Here is a 21,049-nt window from a genome sequence, read left to right as displayed (position 1 = left end):
ACTTGCAGATGCTGCAAAAACAGAGTTTCAAAACTGCTCTATCAAAAGGAAGGCTTCTCTCTCCGAGTTGAATGCACACATCATAAAGAGGTTTCTGAGAATGCTTCTGCCTGGTTTATAAGTGAAGATATTTCCTTTTCCACAATAGGCCTCAATGTGCTCCAAATGAACACTTGCAGATTCTACAAAAAGAGTGTTTCAAAACTGCTCTTTCAAAAGAAGTGTTCAACTCTGTGAGTTGGATTCATACTACACAAAGCAGTTTCACAGAACGCTTCTGTTTAGTTTTTATGAGAAGATATTCCCGTTTCCAACGAAGGCCTGAAAGGCTCCAAATATCCACTTGCAGATGCTGAAAAAGACTCTTTCCAAACTGCTCCGTGAAAAGGAAGGTTCAACTCTGTGAGGTGAAGGCACACATCATAAAGAAGTTTCAAAGAATGCTTCTGTCTAGGTTTTATGTGAAGATATTTCCTTTTCCACCGTAGGCCTCAAAGCGCTCCAAATGAACACTTGCAGATTCTACAAAAAGAGTGTTTCAAAACTGCTCTTTCTAAAGAAGTGTTCAACTCTGTGAGTTGGATTCATACTACACAAAGCAGTTTCACAGAACGCTTCTGTTTAGTTTTTATGGGAAGATATTCCCGTTTCCAACGAAGGCCTGAAAGGGCTCCAAATATCCACTTGCAGATTCTGCAAAAACAGAGTTTCAAAACTGCTCTATCAAAAGGAAGGCTTATCTCTCTGAGTTGAATGCACACATCATAAAGAGGTTTCTGAGAATGCTTCTGCCTGGTTGATATGTGAAGATATTTCAATTTCCACCATAGGCCTCAAATCGCTCCAAATGAACACTTGCAAATTCTACAAAAAGAGTGTTTCATAAGTGCTCTAGCAAAGGAAAGGTTCAACTATGTGAGCTAAACACACACATCACAAAGCAGTTGGTGAGAATGCTTCTGTCCAGTTTTTATGGGAAGATATTCCCGTTTCTAACAAAGGCCTGAAAGAGCTCCAAATATCCACTTGCAGATGCTGCAAAAAGACTCTTTCCAAACCGCTCCATGAAAAGGAAGGTTCAACTGTGTGAGTTGAATGCACACATCATAAAGAAGTTTCAAAGAATGCTTCTGTCTAGGTTTTATGTGAAGATATTTCCTTTTCCACCTTAGGCCTCAAAGCGCTCCAAATGAACACTTGCAGATTCTACAAAAAGAGTGTTTCAAAACTACTCTTTCAAAAGAAGTGTTCAACTCTGTGAGTTGGATTCATACTACACAAAGCAGTTTCACAGAACGCTTCTGTTTAGTTTTTATGGGAAGATATTCCCGTTTCCAACGAAGGCCTGAAAGGGCTCCAAATATCCACTTGCAGATGCTGCAATAACAGAGTTTCAAAACTGCTTTATCAAAAGGAAGGCTTCTGTCTCCGAGTTGAATGCACACATCATAAAGAGGTTTACGAGAATGATTCTGCCTGGTTTATAAGTGAAGATATTTCCTTTTCCACAATAGGCCTCAATGCGCTCCAAACGAACACTTGCAGATTCTACAAAAAGAGTGTTTCAAAACTGCTCTTTCAAAAGAAGTGTTCAACTCTGTGAGTTGGATTCATACTACACAAAGCAGATTCACAGAACGCTTCTGTTTAGTTTTTATGGGAAGATATTCCCGTTTCCAACGAAGGCCTGAAAGGGCTCCAAATATCCACTTGCAGATGCTTCAAAAAGACTCTTTCCAAACTGCTCCATGAAAAGGAAGGTTCAACTCTGTGAGTTGAATGCACACATCATAAAGAAGTTTCAAAGAATGCTTCTGTCTAGGTTTTATGTGAAGATATTTCCTTTTCCACCATAGGCCTCAAAGCGCTCCAAATGAACACTTGCAAATTCTACAAAAAGAGTGTTTCATAACTGCTCTAGCAAAGGGAAGGTTCAACTATGTGAGTTAAACACACACATCACAAAGCAGTTTGTGAGAATGCTTCTGTCCAGTTTTTATGGGAAGATATTCCCGTTTCTAACAAAGGCCTGAAAGAGCTCCAAATATCCACTTGCAGATGCTGCAAAAAGACTCTTTCCAAACTGCTCCATGAAAAGGAAGGTTCAACTCTGTGAGTTGAATGCACACATCATAATGAAGTTTCAAAGAATGCTTCTGTCTAGGTTTTATGTGAAGATATTTCCTTTTCCACCATAGGCCTCAAAGCGCTCCAAATGAACACTTGCAGATTCTACAATAAGAGTGTTTCAAAACTACTCTTTCAAAGGAAGTGTTCAACTCTGTGAGTTGGATTCATACTACACAAAGCAGTTTCTCAGAACGCTTCTGTTTAGTTTTTATGGGAAGATATTCCCGTTTCCAACGAAGGCCTGAAAGGGCTCCAAATATCCACTTGCAGATGCTTCAAAAAGACTCTTTCCAAACTGCTCCATGAAAAGGAAGGTTCAACTCTGTGAGTTGAATGCACACATCATAAAGAAGTTTCAAAGAATGCTTCTGTCTAGGTTTTATGTGAAGATATTTCCTTTTCCACCATAGGCCTCAAAGCGCTCCAAATGAACACTTGCAGATTCTACAATAATAGTGTTTCAAAACTACTCTTTCAAAGGAAGTGTTCAACTCTGTGAGTTGGATTCATACTACACAAAGCAGTTTCACAGAACGCTTCTGTTTAGTTTTTATGGGAAGATATTCCCGTTTCCAACGAAGGCCTGAAAGGGCTCCAAATATCCACTTGCAGATGCTGCAATAACAGAGTTTCAAAACTGCTTTATCAAAAGGAAGGCTTCTGTCTCCGAGTTGAATGCACACATCATAAAGAGGTTTACGAGAATGATTCTGCCTGGTTTATAAGTGAAGATATTTCCTTTTCCACCATAGGCCTCAATGCGCTCCAAACGAACAGTTGCAGATTCTACAAAAAGAGTGTTTCAAAACTGCTCTTTCAAAAGAAGTGTTCAACTCTGTGAGTTGGATTCATACTACACAAAGCAGATTCACAGAACGCTTCTGTTTAGTTTTTATGGGAAGATATTCCCGTTTCCAACGAAGGCCTGAAAGGGCTCCAAATATCCACTTGCAGATGCTTCAAAAAGACTCTTTCCAAACTGCTCCATGAAAAGGAAGGTTCAACTCTGTGAGTTGAATGCACACATCATAAAGAAGTTTCAAAGAATGCTTCTGTCTAGGTTTTATGTGAAGATATTTCCTTTTCCACCATAGGCCTCAAAGCGCTCCAAATGAACACTTGCAAATTCTACAAAAAGAGTGTTTCATAACTGCTCTAGCAAAGGAAAGGTTCAACTATGTGAGTTAAACACACACATCACAAAGCAGTTTGTGAGAATGCTTCTGTCCAGTTTTTATGGGAAGATATTCCCGTTTCTAACAAAGGCCTGAAAGAGCTCCAAATATCCACTTGCAGATGCTGCAAAAAGACTCTTTCCAAACTGCTCCATGAAAAGGAAGGTTCAACTCTGTGAGTTGAATGCACACATCATAATGAAGTTTCAAAGAATGCTTCTGTCTAGGTTTTATGTGAAGATATTTCCTTTTCCACCATAGGCCTCAAAGCGCTCCAAATGAACACTTGCAGATTCTACAATAAGAGTGTTTCAAAACTACTCTTTCAAAGGAAGTGTTCAACTCTGTGAGTTGGATTCATACTACACAAAGCAGTTTCACAGAACGCTTCTGTTTAGTTTTTATGGGAAGATATTCCCGTTTCCAACGAAGGCCTGAAAGGGCTCCAAATATCCACTTGCAGATGCTTCAAAAAGACTCTTTCCAAACTGCTCCATGAAAAGGAAGGTTCAACTCTGTGAGTTGAATGCACACATCATAAAGAAGTTTCAAAGAATGCTTCTGTCTAGGTTTTATGTGAAGATATTTCCTTTTCCACCACAGGCCTCAAAGCGCTCCAAATGAACACTTGCAGATTCTACAATAAGAGTGTTTCAAAACTACTCTTTCAAAGGAAGTGTTCAACTCTGTGAGTTGGATTCATACTACACAAAGCAGTTTCACAGAACGCTTCTGTTTAGTTTTTATGGGAAGATATTCCCGTTTCCAACGAAGGCCTGAAAGGGCTCCAAATATCCACTTGCAGATTCTGCAAAAACAGAGTTTCAAAACTGCTCTATCAAAAGGAAGGCTTATCTCTCTGAGTTGAATGCACACATCATAAAGAGGTTTCTGAGAATGCTTCTGCCTGGTTGATATGTGAAGATATTTCAATTTCCACCATAGGCCTCAAATCGCTCCAAATGAACACTTGCAAATTCTACAAAAAGAGTGTTTCATAAGTGCTCTAGCAAAGGAAAGGTTCAACTATGTGAGCTAAACACACACATCACAAAGCAGTTGGTGAGAATGCTTCTGTCCAGTTTTTATGGGAAGATATTCCCGTTTCTAACAAAGGCCTGAAAGAGTTCCAAATATCCACTTGCAGATGCTGCAAAAAGACTCTTTCCAAACCGCTCCATGAAAAGGAAGGTTCAACTCTGTGAGTTGAATGCACACATCATAAAGAAGTTTCAAAGAATGCTTCTGTCTAGGTTTTATGTGAAGATATTTCCTTTTCCACCATAGGCCTCAAAGCGCTCCAAATGAACACTTGCAGATTCTACAAAAAGAGTGTTTCAAAACTACTCTTTCAAAAGAAGTGTTCAACTCTGTGAGTTGGATTCATACTACACAAAGCAGTTTCACAGAACGCTTCTGTTTAGTTTTTATGGGAAGATATTCCCGTTTCCAACGAAGGCCTGAAAGGGCTCCAAATATCCACTTGCAGATGCTGCAATAACAGAGTTTCAAAACTGCTTTATCAAAAGGAAGGCTTCTGTCTCCGAGTTGAATGCACACATCATAAAGAGGTTTACGAGAATGATTCTGCCTGGTTTATAAGTGAAGATATTTCCTTTTCCACCATAGGCCTCAATGCGCTCCAAACGAACAGTTGCAGATTCTACAAAAAGAGTGTTTCAAAACTGCTCTTTCAAAAGAAGTGTTCAACTCTGTGAGTTGGATTCATACTACACAAAGCAGTTTCACAGAACGCTTCTGTTTAGTTTTTATGGGAAGATATTCCCGTTTCCAACGAAGGCCTGAAAGGGCTCCAAATATCCACTTCAAGATGCTGCAAAAAGACTCTTTCCAAACTGCTCCATGAAAAGGAATGTTCAACTCTGTGAGTTGAATGCACACATCATAAAGAGGTTTCAAAGAATGCTTCTGTCTAGGTTTTATGTGAAGATATTTCCTTTTCCACCATAGGCCTCAAAGTGCTCCAAATGAACACTTGCAGATTCTACAAAAAGAGTGTTTCAAAACTGCTCTTTCAAAACAAGTGTTCAACTCTGTGAGTTGGATTCATACTACACAAAGCAGTTTCACAGAACGCTTCGGTTTAGTTTTTATGGGAAGATATTCCCGTTTCCAACGAAGGCCTGAAAGGGCTCCAAATATCCACTTGCAGATGCTGCAAAAACAGAGTTTCAAAACTGCTCTACCAAAGGAAAGCTTCTCTCTCCGAGTTGAATACACACATCATAAAGAGGTTTCTGAGAATGCTTCTGCCTGGTTTATATGTGAAGATATTTCCTTTTCCACAATAGGCCTCAATGTGCTCCAAATGAACACTTGCAGATTCTACAAAAAGAGTGTTTCAAAACTGCTCTTTGAAAAGAAGTGTTCAACTCTGTGAGTTGGATTCATACTACACAAAGCAGTTTCACAGAACGCTTCTGTTTAGTTTTTATGGGAAGATATTCCCGTTTCCAACGAAGGCCTGAAAGGCTCCAAATATCCACTTGCAGATGCTGCAAAAAGACTCTTTCCAAACTGCTCCGTGAAAAGGAAGGTTCAACTCTGTGAGGTGAAGGCACACATCATAAAGAAGTTTCAAAGAATGCTTCTGTCTAGGTTTTATGTGAAGATATTTCCTTTTCCACCGTAGGCCTCAAAGCGCTCCAAATGAACATTTGCAGATTCTACAAAAAGAGTGTTTCAAAACTGCTCTTTCAAAAGAAGTGTTCAACTCTGTGAGTTGGATTCATACTACACAAAGCAGTTTCACAGAACGCTTCTGTTTAGTTTTTATGGGAAGATATTCCCGTTTCCAACGAAGGCCTGAAAGGGCTCCAAATATCCACTTGCAGATTCTGCAAAAACAGAGTTTCAAAACTGCTCTATCAAAAGGAAGGCTTATCTCTCTGAGTTGAATGCACACATCATAAAGAGGTTTCTGAGAATGCTTCTGCCTGGTTGATATGTGAAGATATTTCAATTTCCACCATAGGCCTCAAATCGCTCCAAATGAACACTTGCAAATTCTACAAAAAGAGTGTTTCATAACTGCTCTAGCAAAGGAAAGGTTCAACTATGTGAGTTAAACACACACATCACAAAGCAGTTTGTGAGAATGCTTCTGTCCAGTTTTTATGGGAAGATATTCCCGTTTCTAACAAAGGACTGAAAGAGCTCGAAATATCCACTTGCAGATGCTGCAAAAAGACTCTTTCCAAACCGCTCCATGAAAAGGAAGGTTCAACTCTGTGAGTTGAATGCACACATCATAAAGAAGTTTCAAAGAATGCTTCTGTCTAGGTTTTATGTGAAGATATTTCCTTTTCCACCATAGGCCTCAAAGCGCTCCAAATGAACACTTGCAGATTCTACAAAAAGAGTGTTTCAAAACTGCTCTTTCTAAAGAAGGGTTCAACTCTGTGAGTTGGATTCATACTACACAAAGCAGTTTCACAGAACGCTTCTGTTTAGTTTTTATGGGAAGATATTCCCGTTTCCAACGAAGGCCTGAAAGGGCTCCAAATATCCACTTGCAGATTCTGCAAAAACAGAGTTTCAAAACTGCTCTATCAAAAGGAAGGCTTATCTCTCTGAGTTGAATGCACACATCATAAAGAGGTTTCTGAGAATGCCTCTGCCTGGTTGATATGTGAAGATATTTCAATTTCCACCATAGGCCTCAAATCGCTCCAAATGAACACTTGCAAATTCTACAAAAAGAGTGTTTCATAACTGCTCTAGCAAAGGAAAGGTTCAACTATGTGAGTTAAACACACACATCACAAAGCAGTTTGTGAGAATGCTTCTGTCCAGTTTTTATGGGAAGATATTCCCGTTTCTAACAAAGGCCTGAAAGAGCTCCAAATATCCACTTGCAGATGCTGCAAAAAGACTCTTTCCAAACCGCTCCATGAAAAGGAAGGTTCAACTCTGTGAGTTGAATGCACACATCATAAAGAAGTTTCAAAGAATGCTTCTGTCTAGGTTTTATGTGAAGATATTTCCTTTTCCACCTTAGGCCTCAAAGCGCTCCAAATGAACACTTGCAGATTCTACAAAAAGAGTGTTTCAAAACTACTCTTTCAAAAGAAGTGTTCAACTCTGTGAGTTGGATTCATACTACACAAAGCAGTTTCACAGAACGCTTCTGTTTAGTTTTTATGGGAAGATATTCCCGTTTCCAACGAAGGCCTGATAGGGCTCCAAATATCCACTTACAGATGCTGCAATAACAGAGTTTCAAAACTGCTCTATCAAAAGGAAGGCTGCTCTCTCCGAGTTGAATGCACAGATCATAAAGAGGTTTACGAGAATGATTCTGCCTGGTTTATAAGTGAAGATATTTCCTTTTCCACAATAGGCCTCAAAGCGCTCCAAACGAACACTTGCAGATTCTACAAAAAGAGTGTTTCAAAACTGCTCTTTCAAAAGAAGTGTTCATCTCTGTGAGTTGGATTCATACTACACAAAGCAGTTTCACAGAACGCTTCTCTTTAGTTTTTATGGGAAGATATTCCCGTTTCCAACGAAGGCCTGAAAGGGCTCCAAATATCCACTTGCAGATGCTGCAAAAAGACTCTTTCCAAACTGCTCCATGAAAAGGAAGGTTCAAATCTGTGAGTTGAATGCACACATCATAAAGAGGTTTCAAAGAATGCTTCTGTCTAGGTTTTATGTGAAGATATTTCCTTTTCCACAATAGGCCTCAATGTGCTCCAAATGAACACTTGCAGATTCTACAAAAAGAGTTTTTCAAAACTGCTCTTTGAAAAGAAGTGTTCAACTCTGTGAGTTGGATTCATACTACACAAAGCAGTTTCACAGAACGCTTCTGTTTAGTTTTTATGGGAAGATATTCCCGTTTCCAACGAAGGCCTGAAAGGCTCCAAATATCCACTTGCAGATGCTGCAAAAAGACTCTTTCCAAACTGCTCCGTGAAAAGGAAGGTTCAACTCTGTGAGGTGAAGGCACACATCATAAAGAAGTTTCAAAGAATGCTTCTGTCTAGGTTTTATGTGAAGATACTTCCTTTTCCACCGTAGGCCTCAAAGTGCTCCAAATGAACACTTGCAGATTCTACAAAAAGAGTGTTTCAAAACTGCTCTTTCAAAAGAAGTGTTCAACTCTGTGAGTTGGATTCATACTACACAAAGCAGTTTCACAGAACGCTTCTGTTTAGTTTTTATGGGAAGATATTCCCGTTTCCAACGAAGGCCTGAAATGGCTCCAAATATCCACTTGCAGATTCTGCAAAAAGAGAGTTTCAAAACTGCTCTATCAAAAGGAAGGCTTATCTCTCTGAGTTGAATGCACACATCATAAAGAGGTTTCTGAGAATGCTTCTGCCTGGTTGATATGTGAAGATATTTCAATTTCCACCATAGGCCTCAAATCGCCCCAAATGAACACTTGCAAATTCTACAAAAAGAGTGTTTCATAACTGCTCTAGCAAAGGAAAGGTTCAACTATGTGAGTTAAACACACACATCACAAAGCAGTTTGTGAGAATGCTTCTGTCCAGTTTTTATGGGAAGATATTCCCGTTTCTAACAAAGGCCTGAAAGAGCTCCAAATATCCACTTGCAGATGCTGCAAAAAGACTCTTTCCAAACTGCTCCATGAAAAGGAAGGTTCAACTCTGTGAGTTGAATGCACACATCATAAAGAAGTTTCAAAGAATGCTTCTGTCTAGGTTTTATGTGAAGATATTTCCTTTTCCACCATAAGCCTCAAAGCGCTCCAAATGAACACTTGCAGATTCTACAATAAGTGTGTTTCAAAACTACTCTTTCAAAGGAAGTGTTCAACTCTGTGAGTTGGATTCATACTACACAAAGCAGTTTCACAGAACGCTTCTGTTTAGTTTTTATGGGAAGATATTCCCGTTTCCAACGAAGGCCTGAAAGGGCTCCAAATATCCACTTGCAGATGCTGCAATAACAGAGTTTCAAAACTGCTCTATCAAAAGGAAGGCTTCTCTCTCCGAGTTGAATGCACACATCATAAAGAGGTTTACGAGAATGATTCTGCCTGGTTTATAAGTGAAGAAATTTCCTTTTCCACAATAGGCCTCAATGCGCTCCAAACGAACACTTGCAGATTCTACAAAAAGAGTGTTTCAAAACTGCTCTTTCAAAAGAAGTGTTCAACTCTGTGAGTTGGATTCATACTACACAAAGCAGTTTCACAGAACGCTTCCGTTTAGTTTTTAAGGGAAGATATTCCCGTTTCCAACGAAGGCCTGAAAGGGCTCCAAATATCCACTTGAAAATGCTACAAAAAGACTGTTTCCAAACTACTCCATGAAAAGGAAGGTTCAACTCTGTGAGTTGAAGGCACACATCATAAAGAAGTTTCAAAGAATGCTTCTGTCTAGGTTTTATGTGAAGATATTTCCTTTTCCACCATAGGCCTCAAAGCGCTCCAAATGAACACTTGCAGATTCTACAAAAAGACTGTTTCAAAACTGCTCTTTCAAAAGAAGTGTTCAACTCTGTGAGTTGGATTCATACTACACAAAGCAGTTTCACAGAACGCTTCTGTTTAGTTTTTATGGGAAGATATTCCCGTTTCCAACGAAGGCCTGAAAGGGCTCCAAATATCCACTTGCAGATGCTTCAAAAAGACTCTTTCCAAACTGCTCCATGAAAAGGAAGGTTCAACTCTGTGAGTTGAATGCACACATCATAAAGAAGTTTCAAAGAATGCTTCTGTCTAGGTTTTATGTGAAGATATTTCCTTTTCCACCATAGACCTCAAAGCGCTCCAAATGAAAACTTGCAGATTCTACAAAAAGTGTGTTTCAAAACTGCTCTTTCAAAAGAAGTGTTGAAATCTGTGAGTTGGATTCATACTATACAAAGCAGTTTCACAGAACGCTTCTGTTTAGTTTTTAAGGGAAGATATTCCCGTTTCCAACGAAGGCCTGAAAGGGCTCCAAATATCCACTTGCAGATGCTGCAAAAACAGAGTTTCAAAACTGCTCTATCAAAAGGAAGGCTTCTCTCTCCGAGTTGAATGCACACATCATAAAGAGGTTTCTGAGAATGCTTCTGCCTGGTTTATAAGTGAAGATATTTCCTTTTCCACAATAGGCCTCAATGTGCTCCAAATGAACACTTGCAGATTCTACAAAAAGAGTGTTTCAAAACTGCTCTTTCAAAAGAAGTGTTCAACTCTGTGAGTTGGATTCATACTACACAAAGCAGTTTCACAGAACGCTTCTGTTTAGTTTTTATGAGAAGATATTCCCGTTTCCAACGAAGGCCTGAAAGGCTCCAAATATCCACTTGCAGATGCTGAAAAAGACTCTTTCCAAACTGCTCCGTGAAAAGGAAGGTTCAACTCTGTGAGGTGAAGGCACACATCATAAAGAAGTTTCAAAGAATGCTTCTGTCTAGGTTTTATGTGAAGATATTTCCTTTTCCACCGTAGGCCTCAAAGCGCTCCAAATGAACACTTGCAGATTCTACAAAAAGAGTGTTTCAAAACTGCTCTTTCTAAAGAAGTGTTCAACTCTGTGAGTTGGATTCATACTACACAAAGCAGTTTCACAGAACGCTTCTGTTTAGTTTTTATGGGAAGATATTCCCGTTTCCAACGAAGGCCTGAAAGGGCTCCAAATATCCACTTGCAGATTCTGCAAAAACAGAGTTTCAAAACTGCTCTATCAAAAGGAAGGCTTATCTCTCTGAGTTGAATGCACACATCATAAAGAGGTTTCTGAGAATGCTTCTGCCTGGTTGATATGTGAAGATATTTCAATTTCCACCATAGGCCTCAAATCGCTCCAAATGAACACTTGCAAATTCTACAAAAAGAGTGTTTCATAAGTGCTCTAGCAAAGGAAAGGTTCAACTATGTGAGCTAAACACACACATCACAAAGCAGTTGGTGAGAATGCTTCTGTCCAGTTTTTATGGGAAGATATTCCCGTTTCTAACAAAGGCCTGAAAGAGCTCCAAATATCCACTTGCAGATGCTGCAAAAAGACTCTTTCCAAACCGCTCCATGAAAAGGAAGGTTCAGCTGTGTGAGTTGAATGCACACATCATAAAGAAGTTTCAAAGAATGCTTCTGTCTAGGTTTTATGTGAAGATATTTCCTTTTCCACCTTAGGCCTCAAAGCGCTCCAAATGAACACTTGCAGATTCTACAAAAAGAGTGTTTCAAAACTACTCTTTCAAAAGAAGTGTTCAACTCTGTGAGTTGGATTCATACTACACAAAGCAGTTTCACAGAACGCTTCTGTTTAGTTTTTATGGGAAGATATTCCCGTTTCCAACGAAGGCCTGAAAGGGCTCCAAATATCCACTTGCAGATGCTGCAATAACAGAGTTTCAAAACTGCTTTATCAAAAGGAAGGCTTCTGTCTCCGAGTTGAATGCACACATCATAAAGAGGTTTACGAGAATGATTCTGCCTGGTTTATAAGTGAAGATATTTCCTTTTCCACAATAGGCCTCAATGCGCTCCAAACGAACACTTGCAGATTCTACAAAAAGAGTGTTTCAAAACTGCTCTTTCAAAAGAAGTGTTCAACTCTGTGAGTTGGATTCATACTACACAAAGCAGATTCACAGAACGCTTCTGTTTAGTTTTTATGGGAAGATATTCCCGTTTCCAACGAAGGCCTGAAAGGGCTCCAAATATCCACTTGCAGATGCTTCAAAAAGACTCTTTCCAAACTGCTCCATGAAAAGGAAGGTTCAACTCTGTGAGTTGAATGCACACATCATAAAGAAGTTTCAAAGAATGCTTCTGTCTAGGTTTTATGTGAAGATATTTCCTTTTCCACCATAGGCCTCAAAGCGCTCCAAATGAACACTTGCAAATTCTACAAAAAGAGTGTTTCATAACTGCTCTAGCAAAGGAAAGGTTCAACTATGTGAGTTAAACACACACATCACAAAGCAGTTTGTGAGAATGCTTCTGTCCAGTTTTTATGGGAAGATATTCCCGTTTCTAACAAAGGCCTGAAAGAGCTCCAAATATCCACTTGCAGATGCTGCAAAAAGACTCTTTCCAAACTGCTCCATGAAAAGGAAGGTTCAACTCTGTGAGTTGAATGCACACATCATAATGAAGTTTCAAAGAATGCTTCTGTCTAGGTTTTATGTGAAGATATTTCCTTTTCCACCATAGGCCTCAAAGCGCTCCAAATGAACACTTGCAGATTCTACAATAAGAGTGTTTCAAAACTACTCTTTCAAAGGAAGTGTTCAACTCTGTGAGTTGGATTCATACTACACAAAGCAGTTTCACAGAACGCTTCTGTTTAGTTTTTATGGGAAGATATTCCCGTTTCCAACGAAGGCCTGAAAGGGCTCCAAATATCCACTTGCAGATGCTTCAAAAAGACTCTTTCCAAACTGCTCCATGAAAAGGAAGGTTCAACTCTGTGAGTTGAATGCACACATCATAAAGAAGTTTCAAAGAATGCTTCTGTCTAGGTTTTATGTGAAGATATTTCCTTTTCCACCATAGGCCTCAAAGCGCTCCAAATGAACACTTGCAGATTCTACAATAAGAGTGTTTCAAAACTACTCTTTCAAAGGAAGTGTTCAACTCTGTGAGTTGGATTCATACTACACAAAGCAGTTTCACAGAACGCTTCTGTTTAGTTTTTATGGGAAGATATTCCCGTTTCCAACGAAGGCCTGAAAGGGCTCCAAATATCCACTTGCAGATGCTGCAATAACAGAGTTTCAAAACTGCTTTATCAAAAGGAAGGCTTCTGTCTCCGAGTTGAATGCACACATCATAAAGAGGTTTACGAGAATGATTCTGCCTGGTTTATAAGTGAAGATATTTCCTTTTCCACCATAGGCCTCAATGCGCTCCAAACGAACAGTTGCAGATTCTACAAAAAGAGTGTTTCAAAACTGCTCTTTCAAAAGAAGTGTTCAACTCTGTGAGTTGGATTCATACTACACAAAGCAGATTCACAGAACGCTTCTGTTTAGTTTTTATGGGAAGATATTCCCGTTTCCAACGAAGGCCTGAAAGGGCTCCAAATATCCACTTGCAGATGCTTCAAAAAGACTCTTTCCAAACTGCTCCATGAAAAGGAAGGTTCAACTCTGTGAGTTGAATGCACACATCATAAAGAAGTTTCAAAGAATGCTTCTGTCTAGGTTTTATGTGAAGATATTTCCTTTTCCACCATAGGCCTCAAAGCGCTCCAAATGAACACTTGCAAATTCTACAAAAAGAGTGTTTCATAACTGCTCTAGCAAAGGAAAGGTTCAACTATGTGAGTTAAACACACACATCACAAAGCAGTTTGTGAGAATGCTTCTGTCCAGTTTTTATGGGAAGATATTCCCGTTTCTAACAAAGGCCTGAAAGAGCTCCAAATATCCACTTGCAGATGCTGCAAAAAGACTCTTTCCAAACTGCTCCATGAAAAGGAAGGTTCAACTCTGTGAGTTGAATGCACACATCATAATGAAGTTTCAAAGAATGCTTCTGTCTAGGTTTTATGTGAAGATATTTCCTTTTCCACCATAGGCCTCAAAGCGCTCCAAATGAACACTTGCAGATTCTACAATAAGAGTGTTTCAAAACTACTCTTTCAAAGGAAGTGTTCAACTCTGTGAGTTGGATTCATACTACACAAAGCAGTTTCACAGAACGCTTCTGTTTAGTTTTTATGGGAAGATATTCCCGTTTCCAACGAAGGCCTGAAAGGGCTCCAAATATCCACTTGCAGATGCTTCAAAAAGACTCTTTCCAAACTGCTCCATGAAAAGGAAGGTTCAACTCTGTGAGTTGAATGCACACATCATAAAGAAGTTTCAAAGAATGCTTCTGTCTAGGTTTTATGTGAAGATATTTCCTTTTCCACCATAGGCCTCAAAGCGCTCCAAATGAACACTTGCAGATTCTACAATAAGAGTGTTTCAAAACTACTCTTTCAAAGGAAGTGTTCAACTCTGTGAGTTGGATTCATACTACACAAAGCAGTTTCACAGAACGCTTCTGTTTAGTTTTTATGGGAAGATATTCCCGTTTCCAACGAAGGCCTGAAAGGGCTCCAAATATCCACTTGCAGATGCTGCAATAACAGAGTTTCAAAACTGCTTTATCAAAAGGAAGGCTTCTGTCTCCGAGTTGAATGCACACATCATAAAGAGGTTTACGAGAATGATTCTGCCTGGTTTATAAGTGAAGATATTTCCTTTTCCACCATAGGCCTCAATGCGCTCCAAACGAACAGTTGCAGATTCTACAAAAAGAGTGTTTCAAAACTGCTCTTTCAAAAGAAGTGTTCAACTCTGTGAGTTGGATTCATACTACACAAAGCAGATTCACAGAACGCTTCTGTTTAGTTTTTATGGGAAGATATTCCCGTTTCCAACGAAGGCCTGAAAGGGCTCCAAATATCCACTTGCAGATGCTTCAAAAAGACTCTTTCCAAACTGCTCCATGAAAAGGAAGGTTCAACTCTGTGAGTTGAATGCACACATCATAAAGAAGTTTCAAAGAATGCTTCTGTCTAGGTTTTATGTGAAGATATTTCCTTTTCCACCATAGGCCTCAAAGCGCTCCAAATGAACACTTGCAAATTCTACAAAAAGAGTGTTTCATAACTGCTCTAGCAAAGGAAAGGTTCAACTATGTGAGTTAAACACACACATCACAAAGCAGTTTGTGAGAATGCTTCTGTCCAGTTTTTATGGGAAGATATTCCCGTTTCTAACAAAGGCCTGAAAGAGCTCCAAATATCCACTTGCAGATGCTGCAAAAAGACTCTTTCCAAACTGCTCCATGAAAAGGAAGGTTCAACTCTGTGAGTTGAATGCACACATCATAATGAAGTTTCAAAGAATGCTTCTGTCTAGGTTTTATGTGAAGATATTTCCTTTTCCACCATAGGCCTCAAAGCGCTCCAAATGAACACTTGCAGATTCTACAATAAGAGTGTTTCAAAACTACTCTTTCAAAGGAAGTGTTCAACTCTGTGAGTTGGATTCATACTACACAAAGCAGTTTCACAGAACGCTTCTGTTTAGTTTTTATGGGAAGATATTCCCGTTTCCAACGAAGGCCTGAAAGGGCTCCAAATATCCACTTGCAGATGCTTCAAAAAGACTCTTTCCAAACTGCTCCATGAAAAGGAAGGTTCAACTCTGTGAGTTGAATGCACACATCATAAAGAAGTTTCAAAGAATGCTTCTGTCTAGGTTTTATGTGAAGATATTTCCTTTTCCACCATAGGCCTCAAAGCGCTCCAAATGAACACTTGCAGATTCTACAATAAGAGTGTTTCAAAACTACTCTTTCAGAGGAAGTGTTCAACTCTGTGAGTTGGATTCATACTACACAAAGCAGTTTCACAGAACGCTTCTGTTTAGTTTTTATGGGAAGATATTCCCGTTTCCAACGAAGGCCTGAAAGGGCTCCAAATATCCACTTGCAGATTCTGCAAAAACAGAGTTTCAAAACTGCTCTATCAAAAGGAAGGCTTATCTCTCTGAGTTGAATGCACACATCATAAAGAGGTTTCTGAGAATGCTTCTGCCTGGTTGATATGTGAAGATATTTCAATTTCCACCATAGGCCTCAAATCGCTCCAAATGAACACTTGCAAATTCTACAAAAAGAGTGTTTCATAAGTGCTCTAGCAAAGGAAAGGTTCAACTATGTGAGCTAAACACACACATCACAAAGCAGTTGGTGAGAATGCTTCTGTCCAGTTTTTATGGGAAGATATTCCCGTTTCTAACAAAGGCCTGAAAGAGCTCCAAATATCCACTTGCAGATGCTGCAAAAAGACTCTTTCCAAACCGCTCCATGAAAAGGAAGGTTCAACTGTGTGAGTTGAATGCACACATCATAAAGAAGTTTCAAAGAATGCTTCTGTCTAGGTTTTATGTGAAGATATTTCCTTTTCCACCTTAGGCCTCAAAGCGCTCCAAATGAACACTTGCAGATTCTACAAAAAGAGTGTTTCAAAACTACTCTTTCAAAAGAAGTGTTCAACTCTGTGAGTTGGATTCATACTACACAAAGCAGTTTCACAGAACGCTTCTGTTTAGTTTTTATGGGAAGATATTCCCGTTTCCAACGAAGGCCTGAAAGGGCTCCAAATATCCACTTGCAGATGCTGCAATAACAGAGTTTCAAAACTGCTTTATCAAAAGGAAGGCTTCTGTCTCCGAGTTGAATGCACACATCATAAAGAGGTTTACGAGAATGATTCTGCCTGGTTTATAAGTGAAGATATTTCCTTTTCCACAATAGGCCTCAATGCGCTCCAAACGAACAGTTGCAGATTCTACAAAAAGAGTGTTTCAAAACTGCTCTTTCAAAAGAAGTGTTCAACTCTGTGAGTTGGATTCATACTACACAAAGCAGATTCACAGAACGCTTCTGTTTAGTTTTTATGGGAAGATATTCCCGTTTCCAACGAAGGCCTGAAAGGGCTCCAAATATCCACTTGCAGATGCTTCAAAAAGACTCTTTCCAAACTGCTCCATGAAAAGGAAGGTTCAACTCTGTGAGTTGAATGCACACATCATAAAGAAGTTTCAAAGAATGCTTCTGTCTAGGTTTTATGTGAAGATATTTCCTTTTCCACCATAGGCCTCAAAGCGCTCCAAATGAACACTTGCAAATTCTACAAAAAGAGTGTTTCATAACTGCTCTAGCAAAGGAAAGGTTCAACTATGTGAGTTAAACACACACATCACAAAGCAGTTTGTGAGAATGCTTCTGTCCAGTTTTTATGGGAAGATATTCCCGTTTCTAACAAAGGCCTGAAAGAGCTCCAAATATCCACTTGCAGATGCTGCAAAAAGACTCTTTCCAAACTGCTCCATGAAAAGGAAGGTTCAACTCTGTGAGTTGAATGCACACATCATAATGAAGTTTCAAAGAATGCTTCTGTCTAGGTTTTATGTGAAGATATTTCCTTTTCCACCATAGGCCTCAAAGCGCTCCAAATGAACACTTGCAGATTCTACAATAAGAGTGTTTCAAAACTACTCTTTCAAAGGAAGTGTTCAACTCTGTGAGTTGGATTCATACTACACAAAGCAGTTTCACAGAACGCTTCTGTTTAGTTTTTATGGGAAGATATTCCCGTTTCCAACGAAGGCCTGAAAGGGCTCCAAATATCCACTTGCAGATGCTTCAAAAAGACTCTTTCCAAACTGCTCCATGAAAAGGAAGGTTCAACTCTGTGAGTTGAATGCACACATCATAAAGAAGTTTCAAAGAATGCTTCTGTCTAGGTTTTATGTGAAGATATTTCCTTTTCCACCATAGGCCTCAAAGCGCTCCAAATGAACACTTGCAGATTCTACAATAAGAGTGTTTCAAAACTACTCTTTCAAAGGAAGTGTTCAACTCTGTGAGTTGGATTCATACTACACAAAGCAGTTTCACAGAACGCTTCTGTTTAGTTTTTATGGGAAGATATTCCCGTTTCCAACGAAGGCCTGAAAGGGCTCCAAATATCCACTTGCAGATGCTGCAATAACAGAGGTTCAAAACTGCTTTATCAAAAGGAAGGCTTCTGTCTCCGAGTTGAATGCACACATCATAAAGAGGTTTACGAGAATGATTCTGCCTGGTTTATAAGTGAAGATATTTCCTTTTCCACCATAGGCCTCAATGCGCTCCAAACGAACAGTTGCAGATTCTACAAAAAGAGTGTTTCAAAACTGCTCTTTCAAAAGAAGTGTTCAACTCTGTGAGTTGGATTCATACTACACAAAGCAGATTCACAGAACGCTTCTGTTTAGTTTTTATGGGAAGATATTCCCGTTTCCAACGAAGGCCTGAAAGGGCTCCAAATATCCACTTGCAGATGCTTCAAAAAGACTCTTTCCAAACTGCTCCATGAAAAGGAAGGTTCAACTCTGTGAGTTGAATGCACACATCATAAAGAAGTTTCAAAGAATGCTTCTGTCTAGGTTTTATGTGAAGATATTTCCTTTTCCACCATAGGCCTCAAAGCGCTCCAAATGAACACTTGCAAATTCTACAAAAAGAGTGTTTCATAACTGCTCTAGCAAAGGAAAGGTTCAACTATGTGAGTTAAACACACACATCACAAAGCAGTTTGTGAGAATGCTTCTGTCCAGTTTTTATGGGAAGATATTCCCGTTTCTAACAAAGGCCTGAAAGAGCTCCAAATATCCACTTGCAGATGCTGCAAAAAGACTCTTTCCAAACTGCTCCATGAAAAGGAAGGTTCAACTCTGTGAGTTGAATGCACACATCATAATGAAGTTTCAAAGAATGCTTCTGTCTAGGTTTTATGTGAAGATATTTCCTTTTCCACCATAGGCCTCAAAGCGCTCCAAATGAACACTTGCAGATTCTACAATAAGAGTGTTTCAAAACTACTCTTTCAAAGGAAGTGTTCAACTCTGTGAGTTGGATTCATACTACACAAAGCAGTTTCACAGAACGCTTCTGTTTAGTTTTTATGGGAAGATATTCCCGTTTCCAACGAAGGCCTGAAAGGGCTCCAAATATCCACTTGCAGATGCTTCAAAAAGACTCTTTCCAAACTGCTCCATGAAAAGGAAGGTTCAACTCTGTGAGTTGAATGCACACATCATAAAGAAGTTTCAAAGAATGCTTCTGTCTAGGTTTTATGTGAAGATATTTCCTTTTCCACCATAGGCCTCAAAGCGCTCCAAATGAACACTTGCAGATTCTACAATAAGAGTGTTTCAAAACTACTCTTTCAAAGGAAGTGTTCAACTCTGTGAGTTGGATTCATACTACACAAAGCAGTTTCACAGAACGCTTCTGTTTAGTTTTTATGGGAAGATATTCCCGTTTCCAACGAAGGCCTGAAAGGGCTCCAAATATCCACTTGCAGATGCTGCAATAACAGAGGTTCAAAACTGCTTTATCAAAAGGAAGGCTTCTGTCTCCGAGTTGAATGCACACATCATAAAGAGGTTTACGAGAATGATTCTGCCTGGTTTATAAGTGAAGATATTTCCTTTTCCACCATAGGCCTCAATGCGCTCCAAACGAACAGTTGCAGATTCTACAAAAAGAGTGTTTCAAAACTGCTCTTTCAAAAGAAGTGTTCAACTCTGTGAGTTGGATTCATACTACACAAAGCAGATTCACAGAACGCTTCTGTTTAGTTTTTATGGGAAGATATTCCCGTTTCCAACGAAGGCCTGAAAGGGCTCCAAATATCCACTTGCAGATGCTTCAAAAAGACTCTTTCCAAACTGCTCCATGAAAAGGAAGGTTCAACTCTGTGAGTTGAATGCACACATCATAAAGAAGTTTCAAAGAATGCTTCTGTCTAGGTTTTATGTGAAGATATTTCCTTTTCCACCATAGGCCTCAAAGCGCTCCAAATGAACACTTGCAAATTCTACAAAAAGAGTGTTTCATAACTGCTCTAGCAAAGGAAAGGTTCAACTATGTGAGTTAAACACACACATCACAAAGCAGTTTGTGAGAATGCTTCTGTCCAGTTTTTATGGGAAGATATTCCCGTTTCTAACAAAGGCCTGAAAGAGCTCCAAATATCCACTTGCAGATGCTGCAAAAAGACTCTTTCCAAACTGCTCCATGAAAAGGAAGGTTCAACTCTGTGAGTTGAATGCACACATCATAATGAAGTTTCAAAGAATGCTTCTGTCTAGGTTTTATGTGAAGATATTTCCTTTTCCACCATAGGCCTCAAAGCGCTCCAAATGAACACTTGAGGATTCTACAATAAGAGTGTTTCAAAACTACTCTTTCAAAGGAAGTGTTCAACTCTGTGAGTTGGATTCATACTACACAAAGCAGTTTCACAGAACGCTTCTGTTTAGTTTTTATGGGAAGATATTCCCGTTTCCAACGAAGGCCTGAAAGGGCTCCAAATATCCACTTGCAGATGCTTCAAAAAGACTCTTTCCAAACTGCTCCATGAAAAGGAAGGTTCAACTCTGTGAGTTGAATGCACACATCATAAAGAAGTTTCAAAGAATGCTTCTGTCTAGGTTTTATGTGAAGATATTTCCTTTTCCACCATAGGCCTCAAAGCGCTCCAAATGAACACTTGCAGATTCTACAATAAGAGTGTTTCAAAACTACTCTTTCAAAGGAAGTGTTCAACTCTGTGAGTTGGATTCATACTACACAAAGCAGTTTCACAGAACGCTTCTGTTTAGTTTTTATGGGAAGATATTCCCGTTTCCAACGAAGGCCTGAAAGGGCTCCAAATATCCACTTGCAGATTCTGCAAAAACAGAGTTTCAAAACTGCTCTATCAAAAGGAAGGCTTATCTCTCTGAGTTGAATGCACACATCATAAAGAGGTTTCTGAGAATGCTTCTGACTGGTTGATATGTGAAGATATTTCAATTTCCACCATAGGCCTCAAATCGCTCCAAATGAACACTTGCAAATTCTACAAAAAGAGTGTTTCATAAGTGCTCTAGCAAAGGAAAGGTTCAACTATGTGAGCTAAACACACACATCACAAAGCAGTTGGTGAGAATGCTTCTGTCCAGTTTTTATGGGAAGATATTCCCGTTTCTAACAAAGGCCTGAAAGAGCTCCAAATATCCACTTGCAGATGCTGCAAAAAGACTCTTTCCAAACCGCTCCATGAAAAGGAAGGTTCAACTGTGTGAGTTGAATGCACACATCATAAAGAAGTTTCAAAGAATGCTTCTGTCTAGGTTTTATGTGAAGATATTTCCTTTTCCACCTTAGGCCTCAAAGCGCTCCAAATGAACACTTGCAGATTCTACAAAAAGAG

The sequence above is a fragment of the Pongo abelii genome, chromosome 20 (assembly GCF_028885655.2).
Source record: "Pongo abelii isolate AG06213 chromosome 20, NHGRI_mPonAbe1-v2.0_pri, whole genome shotgun sequence".
NCBI classification, from domain to species: Eukaryota; Metazoa; Chordata; class Mammalia; order Primates; family Hominidae; genus Pongo; species Pongo abelii.
The sequence above is the reverse complement of the archived record's forward strand: the minus strand, read 5'-3'. Positions refer to the sequence as shown.